Consider the following 7,612-nt stretch of genomic DNA (forward strand, 5'->3'; position numbering starts at 1 on the left):
AGCGCTCCATGAAAACATGACAATCATGACTTTTCAACCCTTTCAACTTCAGTTCCTTCAAATCAACACAACGGCTCAAATCGGATGCATATCCATCGAAACTTCTCAAGTTTCCTATCCAATCGCACAATACCTTTCTTTGAGCTTTGTCAAGAGTAAATATGGCTTTTGGTTTAGCCCCATCCTTACGAATATGAAATTTAGGACGATCACAAAATTTCTTCAATTCTATTCTTGAATTAATATCATCACGTGTCTTTCCTTTTACATCCATAATCGTATGAATAAGTAACTCAAAGAAGTTCTTCTCTATGTGCATCACATCCAAATTGTGTCTGATCAACATTGTTTTCCAAAGAGGGAAGCTCCCAAAAAATACTTCTTTTAAACCAACCATTTTTTTTCTTTTTCAACTCTTTAAACTCTTCTTCAGTCCCTTCGACAGTTGTTGGCAAATCACGTACAACCTCCCATATCTCATCCCCTTGGAGTCGAACCGGAGCATTGTCACGCACCTCCTTACCTTTTAAGAAAGATTTATTGTTCTCTCTATGAATATGTCCATCCGGTAAGAAGCATCTATGACAATCAAATCAACTAATTTTTTTGGAATTAGGAAGATAAAATGCTTTACTCCTATCCATGCAATAAGGACATGCCTTTCGCCCAGCGGTTGCCCATCCTGATAGCATACCATATGCGGGAAAATCATTTATAGTCCATAACAATGAAGCTCTTAGTTGGAAATTTTGCTTCTTCGACACATCAAATGTTTCTACACCAACTTCCCACAAATACTTCAGTTCCTCCACCAACGGTTGTAAATAAACATCCAGATGGTTTTTTGGGTTATCAGGACCGGGAATAAGTAAAGAGAGGAAAATAAATTGTCTTTTCAGACAAAGCCAAGGAGGTAAGTTGTACGGCGTGGTAATTACGGGCCAACACGAGTAGTTTCTACCAAACTGGCCAAAAGGGTCAAACCCATCCGTACACAAGCCAAGTCTCACATTGCGAGGTTCCTCGGCAAAATCGGGATATAACCTATCAAAACGCTTCCACTCCTCCCTGTCACTCGGATGACACATCTTTCCTGGTGTACGAGGATTTTCTTTGTGCCATCTCATTTGGTTGGCAAGATTTTTCGTGGCATACATTCTTTGAAGTCTAGGAGCTAATGGAAAATAAATTAATGTGTTTTCTGATATTGGTTTCTTTCTCTTTCCACTCCTTTTATTACCCTTCTTCCCCTTCAAAACAATATTTCCTTCACTTGTCTCATATCTATCCCTTTGACATTTCTTACATTTGTCAAGCAAAGCATCATCTTTCCAAAAAAGCATACATCCTTTAGGACATGCATCAATCTTTTCTTGTGGAAGTTGAAGACCTTTGACCACTTTCTTGGTATTATAGAAATTTCGGGTCATAACATTATTATCGGGTATAACATCCTCAACCAACGTAGCAATACTATCAACGGCTTTAAATGGCATATTATACTCACATTTTAAAGAAACTATCCTGGATGCAACTTGTAACAATGTCATTCTACTCCCCTCATATAAGGTTTTTCGGAAGTACTTAGCATGTCCAAAAAGGCTTTTGCTCTTGGGTTTGGTTGTTCTTCATCAATCATTGGTACACGGTCGTCATTAATGAAATCATTAGACTGAAAGGCATCAAGTACCATTTCTCTATATGGGTTCTCATTTTGTTGGATTTGAGGCTCTTCGGGATAATATTTTTCTCCATGGGAGATCCAATTGTAGTAGTTTGGAAAAAAACCATTTGTAACAAGATGCTCTTCTACTTCAATGTCAAATAAATATTTTAAGTTTTTACATTTAGTACAAGGACACCTAAGTTTATGTTGTTCCAAATCATATGAATCTTGACATCTAGCAAATTCAATAAATCCACGAACTCCCTTTACAAATCTAGCGATTGGACGTTTCTTCTTATCTACTCTTTCTTCGTACATCCAAATACGTTCGATCTCTTCATTTTAATCTATAAGCAATATATAGCAAACTAACCATTTTAAATAATAATATTTAATTTCAACAAAAAAAGCAATGGTTATCTCATCCTCCATTTTATGCTAATTTCAAGATTTCAATTGGGTCCTTATCACTCCAACCTAAACCCATCAATGTACGTTTCAAGTCACTAGCAAAACACATTTGTGAATTATTAATGAGAAAAAAATTCGGCAATTCCCCTTAGTTCTCCAAATACACAATGTGGAAAAGATACATATTCCACATATGTATTCAGAGAACATTGGAGAAAATTGCAACCAAATTCTTTTCTCATTAATAAAATCACAACTATGTGTTTACTACCTAAGTGACTTGAAACGTATAAAGACAAATCCCCCAAAATGGGGACTATTCAAGAATTGCTCCTAATGAGTAATTCTTGAACGGGTACTAGGTCATTATATATTAAACAAGTTGTCAAAATTATAAGGCAAATTTATACAATCCCCTAATCAAATGACATTACTAATTTAACAAATTTATACATCATGCTCATTCTAACTTAATTTGGTTAATTATAAGGCAAATTTATACAATCCTAACATTATACTACCTTCATAAAACTATACTACCTTCAACAATACTACTTCAATATTACTAAAACTAAGTTACTACCTTCAATAATACTAATATTATCAAGATAACCTTCAATTACATCCCCTAATCAAATCACATTACTAATTTAACAAAAACCCCAATTTCTAACCCTAATTCAAATTAATTAACAAAAATGCTAATTAAATTACAACTACATACATTAATAAGCATCACTAATGTATAAATTACAACTAGATACTAAATAAGCATCACAACTTAAACAAAATATGAAGGATTGAAGTAATTAAATCGATTTGAGTCGAAAACAAACCTTTATTAAAAACAAAGGGTCGGTAGTGATGTGGTGATGTAGTGTGCGGATGGCGGCGGCGAGTGGTGGCGTCCGGTGGTCGTTGTAGTTGGTGGTGGCGTCGGGTCGTCGGGTTTCTTGACGATTTTTTTTTTAAGTTGATGGTAGAATGAATGAAGGGGACGGGGTGAAGAAACTGGCAAAAAAAAAAATATACAGAGGATTAGCGACCGTTTTTGGTCGCCAATTTGGCGACGGAAATGGTCGCCAAATTTGGCGATCATTTTTTGGTCGCCAAATTGATAATATTCTGTCGCCCTTGGATTTCATACGGATTTTTGGATAAAAAGGTATAGTCGCCAAATTGGCGACGGGTAGTGGTCGCCCGAGTTTTTTTTTTCTGTCGCCAAATTGGCGACTGTAGCATGTCTGTCGCCTTTGTGTTGTTTTCTTGTAGTGAAATATGTCTCCCGGCAGAAGCTTAAGATGGACGTCTTGAAGGTCCCTCTTAATGCGGACGAACGGCGGGCAATGAAGCTGTTTGAGACTGATAAGGATGGGTCGCCGAAGGGATGGATACCCCCGACGCAGTTCATTCTTCAAGATGAGCCGCTCTGCCACGTCGGCCTCATACCGGCCCTCGAACAGGGTGAGTGGGGTCGGTGTGAGGCCCATCTCTGCTTTTGATGTTTCTGTTTTTTAACTTTGTTTGATTTCTTTTGTTTAACTCTTGCTTCGTTTTTTTACAGACCGTTTTGGCCCGGATCTGTCTGAGGAAATTCTCAAGAAGATGGGACTTGACAAACACAAGAACGTTGGTGAGATGCATCCGAAGGCCGATACACGTGATCGCAGACCGGCGCCAAACGACCTCATGGACCAGCAGTTGAAGGCCCTAGATACGACGGCGGCCCAGGCGAAGGTTGCCGGTAACATTCCACGCCGGAAGCGAAAAGCAATGTCTTCGGTGGCGACGGCGTCAACTTCTGTTCCACCTCCAATCCCCGCAGTCCAAAAGGAGACTGTGGAGATCGTCGATATTACCGAGGAGGAGGTCACCTTGGCAGTGGAGTCTCCTCTCTTACGCAAGAGAAAAGAGACTGCTGTTGTCGCTGCTGCTGCTACTGTTGCTACTGCTACCGAGGCCGGCAAAGAAATGGGTCCTCCGGCCAAGAAGGCCAAGCCTGGTACAGATCTATCCTGTGGCTCAGACTTAGCCGGTTCATTAGGCGTTCCCGACGATGACGAGCTCTCTCTGTATGTCCATGAATGTTGACGTGGATGCTTTGATTGAATTTTTGTAGATCAACCGCCGTCGTCTCACCTGGTCCCCATCGAACGCGTCTTTGAGAAGCGACCTGCGCAGACGGGTGGCAAAGATGCCACCGTCGTTTCCTTCTTCCCGAAGCCTACCCCCGCCCAGATTAGGTCGGAGGGCCTAGGTTTGTCCAGGATGTTGGCGAAGTGGGCTGATGTGGCCGGTGCTCATATTATGGAGCAGGAAAAGGTCATGGTTGAAGTTGCCCCACAGCTTGAGCGGCTCAGGCTTGAGGTCGCTGCTGCGAAGAAGGAAGCTGAGAGGGCCAAGGCTGAGGCGGAAAAGGCGGTCCTTGCTGAGCGAAAACTCAGGGAGGATGCTGAAAAGGCAGTCCTTGCTGAGAGAGCCAAGACTGAGGCTGCGGGGGCTGAAGCCACTAAGCTGCTGGAGGAGCGTGACAAGCTTCAGGCCGTCGTCGACTTCACTGGTAAGAAAAGGGACGAATGGAAGTCCATGTTTAAGGCCCAGGGGAAGGTGCTTCGGAATATGAAGGCTATCATCGCCCAGAGGGAGTTGGACATTGAGAAGCTCCAAAGCATCATTCTTCCTAACATGTGCGCCCAATACCGGGACCTGGCCGAAGAAGCCGCCAGGGAAGTGATAGGGGAGCTCTTTCTTGATGGCTCCTTTCCGTGGCAAAAATTTGACGAGCTGTTTGATGATAAGCTCGATGCTAAGGCGAAGGCCGCGGAGGAGAAGGCTGCAGAGGAGACAAGGGTGAAGAAGGAGGAGGAGGAGGCCGCGGAGAAGGCGGCCCATGCTGAAAAGGCGAAAGCGGCCAAGGAGGAGGCTGAGAGGGCTAGGGCAGCTGAAGCTGCTGAGGCTGAAGCTGCCGAGACAGTTTCTGGGTCGCCTACCAAAGATGATGCTGCTGACGTCGCCGATGGCGGGCAGCAACAGGCATAGGGAGACGGCGGTCGTCACCAGGTTCACCCGGCATCTCGGATAGTTTCAGTTGTTCGGGGGCCAATTATTAAGCCTTTCCTCCCTGCCATCTTTTGGCGCTTCAAATGATATGTCTGTAACCTTTTGTTCTTCTTTTCCTTGTTTTTTGTAAAACTTTGGTAGGTTGTGTTTTGGCTTATCCCTATGGGGACGGCCGTCGTCTGTATTCTCCTTACTTGTAATCATTTTCAATAAAGCTTGTTTATTGGCCCTCGGCTTGGCCGGGGCTTTGATCACAATCCTTCACTTGTCTTCTTACGTTATTAATTGAGTGCTTTTTTTCGTTTTTACCTTCGGCCTGGCCGAGGCAGTTAGAATGCGTATCTCAACTGTGTTTAACGTTTTTTAAACATGTTGGCATGTTGGTCGCTTCCTCTTTCACTCTCGGTCTGGCCGAGGCGTCCGATTTGCGCTTCCCAACCGCCGCTGTGAACATGTTAGCGTATCGACCGTTGTGTCCCCTGCCAGGCCTTCGGTTGGCCGAGGCGGCTAGAGGTTACGGCTCGACAGCGTTCGTATCTGTAGACATATTGATCGCTTCCTCTGCCAGGCCTTCGGTTGGCCGAGGCGGCTAGAATTGCGTCTCAACTGTACTTATACGTTCTTAAGGCATGTTGGTCGCTTTCGCGAGTATCAACTGCGCTGGTAGTCACTGCCGTGGCGTCTACTTCTTGGGGTGACTGCCCGGCTTGGGCCGTGGCGTCTACCTCGATATGACTACGGAGGGGATAAACACTTTGATGGAAAACTTGGATGATTCTTCATTAGATATAAACACGCGTTGGGGTGCCAACAATTGTTTTGGACACCTCCGCCGCTATACAAAGTATTTCCTAAGATTGTCAGTGTTCCAATGGCTCATCAAAGGCACACCCTCCATGTCTGTCAGCCGGTATGTACCCGGCCTCATTTCTTCAACCACTTTGTAGGGACCCTCCCAGTTGGCCGTCAATTTACCATGAATGTTTCCTTTGTTGGTGGCGGCCGACTTTCTTAGGACTAGATCCCCTACTTTTAAGTCCCTTTTGCGGACTCTTCGGTTGTAGGCTCTTCTCATTCGGTTTTGGTATCTTTGCCAAGTTGAGGCGTCTTTGTATCTCGGCTTTCTTCGACCAGGTCTAGGGAGGTTCTCGGACCTTCCTCATTTTCAACCGGGTTAAAGGTGGCCGTTCGAATGTCGGCACCGTTGCTTCAATTGGCGGGGACCGCCGGACCCGTAGACTAAGTGGAATGGACTGTACCCCGTTGCTTCTTTCTCCGTGGTTCGAAGGGACCACAGGACGCCGGGTAGTTCATCGGCCCATCTTCCCTTTAGGTCTTCAACTTTCTTCTTCAAACCGTTGAGGATTGTTTTATTGGCGCCTCCTTTGTCCGTTGCTCTGTGGGTGGCAGACGGAGGAGTATGCAAATTTGATACCAAGTTCTTCCAACCAGTTCATTATTGTGTCACTCCAAAACTCTCGGCCGTGGTCAAATACCATGACTTGGGGTAACCCAAAACGAGTTATGACATTTTCCCAGATTACCTTTCTTACGGCCGTCGTCGTCTTCGCAGGTACCGCTACAGCTTCAATCCATTTGGTGAAGTAGTCAATGGCGACAATTAAGTACTTTCTTCCTCCGGATGCCGTTGGAAATGGCCCTAGTAGATCCATCCCCCACTGTGCAAAAGGAAGGGGACTAAGTACCGGCTGCAGGTCTCGGGAAGGTGCATGTATCACCGGAGCATGCATTTGACAGTTGTTGCACTTTTTGGTTTTGGCTCTGGAATCCTCGAGCATGGTGGGCCAGAAGTAGCCGGCTCGGAGAGCTTTGTGGGCTAGTGTTCTTGCCCCTATGTGATGACCACAGATGCCTTCGTGAATTTCTGTCAGTATTAGCTCCGCGTCGGCTGGGCCGACACATTTCAAGAGTGGCCTTATCACGGACCTCCTGTATAATTCTCCTTCAAACACCAAGTACCTTGCTGCGATCCTCTTTATCTTCTGCGAGAGACTGCGATCCTTCGGTAACTCACTTGTCAGTTTATACTTCATTATCGGAGTCATCCACGTCGTCTCGGCCTCGATGTCGCCCACCATGCAGAGTGTGTCAGTGATGCTTTTAGCATTCCTGATATCCACTAGCACGGTTTGGCTGACATTCTTGATGGTTGAACTGGCAAGCTTTGAGAGAGCGTCGGCCCAGTTGTTCTCAGACCTGGGGATGCATTGTATCTGAAAAGATTTCAATTTTGAAGTATCAGCTTTTACCCTTTCCAGGTATCTTACCATCCCGTCGTCTCGAGTCTCGTACTCTCCTCTGATTTGATTAGCCACTAAAAGTGAATCTGTTTTCAAAATGATGTGTTCCGCCCCGGCAGCTCTAGCTAACTCGACTCCAATTATCACCGCCTCGTATTCGGATTCGTTGTTTGAGGCTGAGAAGGTAAATTTCAAGGCGTAATCAAACTCGTCC

This window comes from Silene latifolia, chromosome 2, assembly GCF_048544455.1.
Source record: "Silene latifolia isolate original U9 population chromosome 2, ASM4854445v1, whole genome shotgun sequence".
Taxonomy (NCBI): domain Eukaryota; kingdom Viridiplantae; phylum Streptophyta; class Magnoliopsida; order Caryophyllales; family Caryophyllaceae; genus Silene; species Silene latifolia.